We start from the raw sequence: 5,183 nt of genomic DNA, 5'->3' as shown, positions 1-5,183 counted from the left end.
TATGTATCACCATAAGATTTACATGAAAAGACTAAGTATCAACAGATAAGTCTAAGTATCAACAGAATGAAATATCAACAACAAGGAATATAATAGATCAAGCAATGTAATGACATGTATGAACAGGCAGAGTAAATCAGAGTACCTATTTAAATTTTAAAAAATACCCTTTCTCATTTTAATTACCCCAGATAAATTTCATGTGTGAACAGGAAATAAAATCAATTCTTTTCCTTTGTTGAGGAAGTGGAATTGCATATTATGATTATCTAAGTGTTGTTTTTAATTTAAAAGTTGTATTTGTCTCAAGAATGGAGGTTGTTTCAGTCTAAATTTTATTTATTTATTTATTTATTTATTTTGAATCAGGTAAGAAACTTCTGGCGGGCTTTTGTTGTGAAGGAATTTCAAATTAGCTAAAAGCCTAAAAGTAATCAAGTTGGACACTTGGTTTATAAAAAAAAATAAAGCTATTTAAGCTGGTAGGAAACACAATAAATATCAGTGAATAAACTTAAATAGTGGACTGCATGAATATTCTCGTTTCACTGAGCAAAGCACTATGTAAGATTATATCACTAATAAGCTTATTAAAATAAACACATAATCATAACTATGCAAAATTAATAAATTATTAAAATCTATAAAGGAAATTTTTAATATTGGTTATGATTAAAATAGATAATCTAGAATATTTAATAAATACAGTTAATTCAATTGAACTGAGTCAATCAGTGAGTTTGGCCTGTCTGGGTCAACATACATTTGACTAGTTAACCAATTGATTCGACAAGTGAGCCTTGACCAGGTCAATGTTCAGGCCAGTTCGATATATATGTGCCAAACTACACCAACTGTATATCAAAAAGTCAAGTCTACAGGAACAGAAATAGACAAGGCATATGCTTATAGCCTGAAACATAGGGATAAAATTTATGTATCTACAAAAAGTGGATTGTCCATAATGGATAGTAGTGATATCAAAGTGACCCATCTCTAGCAAACAATAAGGACAACGTTGTAGGCTATCATATTGTTTCTAATTTGCCCCATCAACAAACATCTACAACATTTCTCAAGATGACTTGAGATGGTTGAAGCTATTGTTGCAAGGCTTCATATCTAAGTAAAACTAAAATGTACAAAGAATGTGGTGCAAAACAGAAATTATTGCACATACCAGCCCAACATAGCTAAATGGCTTGGCTACTTAGCAGGGAACAAAGCATAAGTTTATCCAAGAACTTCTAGGTGAAAGTAGCAAACATCATCCTCTTCAATCAATGATAAAGGCTACAAGTCAACAGATAACAAAAATGGAACATTTGGGTTTACGCAATGATTGAGGGGAATTGGTATTCAATATATGGTACACAGGGAAGATTAGATAGCAATGTGATCTAGTTCCACAACCATGTCAGAAGTTAATGTTATTCTGATTTTCACAATTACAAAATGTTATTGTTCTCAACAAATTATTTTTTTTATAAAAATCATTCGAAAAAGTTTATTATTCTTCCGAATGAATTTTTTTTTAAAAAATAATTTATAAATTTTAAATAACCACAATAAAATTTTTTATAATATTTATCAGATGGTTAGCATGAAAGGGAAGTGTTCGGTCGGTTCGGTTGGTTTGACAAATTTGTTTATTCGGTTCTTTTAACCGAGCCAGCATACATTAAAGCTCAAGATGGAAAAGGGAAGTGTGACAAATAAAATTGAAAAAGTATAAAATTTAAAGTAGTATAACAAGATATGTTTTGTCTCTTTTAATGACCTTTCCTAAAATGGCTCAATCTTAAACCTAATCCATAAAACTTGGCAAACAAATAACCAATTCCCAAAGTAACTTATCCTACTAAAATATAAAATGTAAATTTCCGACTTTGTCTTAACTACATCAAAGTTATGAAATCTAAATTTCCCAATTTGACTTCTAAAAATTAATTAATCAATTAAACTAGTAAATTATTATTATTATTCCACATTTTTCTTACTTTCTTCCCTTCTGTCTCAAGCTTTTGGTGGTAACATTTTTGTTAATTATATTAAATTGATGAATTATTGTGCATGTTTATCCCATAACTTATTTTTTTTTAAAAAAAAATCTTTTTATTTAATTAGAAAAATAATAATAATAATGATTGCTCTATAATTACCTAAGCATGATACCTCTATTTGCTAATTTTATTTTGAGAAATTATTGCAAATGGTCAACGAGAGGATGGTTAGGTCACGATAAATAAACATTTCGTTTAAATCCAAAAACATTGAATGGTTTGATAATTATATCTACAGATAATGAATTGGAGGCATTAAGTCAAAGCGAGGGTTTGACTTGCCATTAGTGTAGATATATATGTTAACTTCACTTGAAAATAGTTTGTTAAATTAAAGAGATAATAAACTACTAGTAAACATAATTATCTCCAAGAATTTATTATACATTTTGTGTATTGTATATATATAGGCAGGCCTCAATGAAGATTAAGTCAACAATGATTAATTAAGGCTCATAAATACTAATACTATATATAGTTAAAATAGACAACTTTATTAATTTGGACTTTCTTATCAGTAGATTCGGCTTGACCTAAAAAAAAATGCTGACTTATTAAGGCATGCCAAATTAGCTGAATTTACAAAGTTTGACTTCTTGTGACAACTTTTGTATTTCTACATCTGGATGGTCAAAATTGCCACCTAGAATTAAATCTTTTATTAATTAATTAAGTAACTAAGTAGGTGTTTGATCAAGGTTAATTACTCCACTTATCTTGTACTTAGCTATTGCTATTAAGTGAAACACCTTAATTAAATATAATTATGTAATATGATGGAAGATTCTTCTTTCTAATTGTTTTCGCCAAACATCATTGACCATCCAACAATCAATCATCATTAGTTCCCTTGCATGCATTATAATTTAATTGAAATGAATCCTCCCAATCTTGCATCCGAATTCCGAAAAAATAAAAGAATGCGAGCGTTCTCCGTGACATTGGAGGATGTAGTAGTAACTGAGTCGGTCACATGAGCTTCCACAAGATGAGGTTGTCCCTCAGGATGACCCCCAACTCCAACACTGGGATCAATCTGAGCCTCTGGTACCTTCTCCGATAGGGAGAGTGATCGACCCCTTGCACTCGTGGCATCGCTTATAAAATCAAATGAACATTTCAATAATCCCATAATCAAGATATTTAAATAAATAAAGAACCTCTAAATCCTATAGTTCAGAGACACAACTTGACTCAAGCAGAAAACAAATCAAAATCCCAACAAAAAATAGAGTTGAAACTCACGGATAGAAATTGCGAACTTAACTCTGATACCAATAAAATTGTCACAACCCGGAGGTGTCGTTCCTCACACCTCGGGAGGTACCTCACTCGGTGACGATATAATAAAGGGACCAATAAAATACAAGAGACATAATAGAAGAACCATCCATAATTTATTTAATAAAACAACTGAGAATAATTAAGTTCATACATCCATTTATTAAGCCTAGGGACAACCACCTATACCTATAAAGGAAAGAAAACGACATAAACCATCAAACTAAAGTAAACCAAATCGAAACGCAGCACGTCAAGGTCTCTGAGCAACTCTAAAGCAAATTGAACCAAGGTAGTATTAAATCTGTGCCTGTAAATCTGGAAGCCAAAGAATATAGATAGTTAGCCAAAGGCTAAGTGGGTAATCAGAAAAGATGTGCATGAATTTAATCTTAATTAAGAAGCCAAGAAATTAGAGTGGATCATAATTCATATTGTCACTTTAAGTTCTTATATAGTTCTCCATTGGTACATAATATATATAAGTTGATCTCCTGATGAGATATGAGAAATACACAACTTGGCACCTTAGATAAGTTAGTGAACAAAATGGTAGTCCAAGGCAATATGCTTCATACGAGAGTGAAAAATTGGATTAGCGCAGAGATAAGTGACCCTAATATTATCACTATAGATAGCACATATAGACAAAATGGAAACACACAATTCTCGAAGAAAAGAACAAATCCAAGAAATTTTAGCAGCACTCGATGCAATGGATCGATATTAAGCTTTCGTAGAAGACCGAGTAATAAATTTTTGTTTCTTGGAGCTCCAAGAGATTGAATTGGAGCCAAGGAAGATAACATATGCTTCGGTGGAACAATGATCATCAGGATTGCCACCCCAATCAGCATTAATAAAGTCATGAAGAGATAGTGACGTTTCAGAGCGAATATGAAGATCATAAGCAATAGTACCACGAGATAGCAAAACAAACGATTGATCGCACCCCAATGATGTTTGAAAGGGACATGCATGAATTGGGAGAGGCGAATAATAGCAAAAACCAGGCCTGGGCGAGTAACAAGCAAGTATTAAAGAGTGCCCACAACTTGCCTGTAGCGAGTGCCATTAGTGGGAGCGGCGCCATCATAAAGAGATAACTTAATAGTGGTGGTAAGGGGCATTTGGACAGGCTTTGAATTGTGCATGTTAAACTGAGTAAGAAGATCAAGTGCATAACACTGTTGAGATAGAATTAGCCCACAAGAATAAAGAAGAACCTCAACACCAAGAAAATATGATAGGTGTCCCAAGTCTTTAACAAAAAATCATGACACGAGTTGCTAACAATGTCATCAATGAGAGACGCATGACTTCCTGTAAGAATCAAATCATCAACATATACTAAAAATATATATGGTGTGCCCCTGACGATGTAAAATAAATAGGGAAACATTAGACTGAGAGTTTGAAAAACCAAGGTGAAGAAAAAATCTGCGCAGCTACTGAAACCAAGCACGGGTGCCTGCTTAAGACCATAAATGGCCTTATTTAACTTACAAACAAAAGTTAAACATGCACTACGACAGGCCGGAACTTGATGACTTTGCCTTACGTTAGGCCGGAACTCGATGACTTTGCCTTACGACAGACCGAAACTCTGAGCCCCGAGCTCGATGACTTTACCTTACGACAGGTCGTAACTCCAAGCCCCGAGTTCGATGACTTTGTCTTACGACAGGTCGGAACTCCGGGACCCGAGCTCGATGACTTTGCCTTACGACAGGTCGGAACTCCGAGCCCCGAGTTCGATGACTTTGCCTTACGACAGGTCGGAACTCCGAGACCCGAGCTCGATGACTTTGCCTTACAACAGGCCGGAACTCCGAGTCC

This window comes from Curcuma longa, chromosome 20 (assembly GCF_044706935.1).
Source record: "Curcuma longa cultivar G26 ecotype Majalengka, Jawa Barat chromosome 20, ITB_CL_G26_1.1, whole genome shotgun sequence".
NCBI classification, from domain to species: Eukaryota; Viridiplantae; Streptophyta; class Magnoliopsida; order Zingiberales; family Zingiberaceae; genus Curcuma; species Curcuma longa.
Note: the sequence above shows the minus strand (reverse complement) of the source record.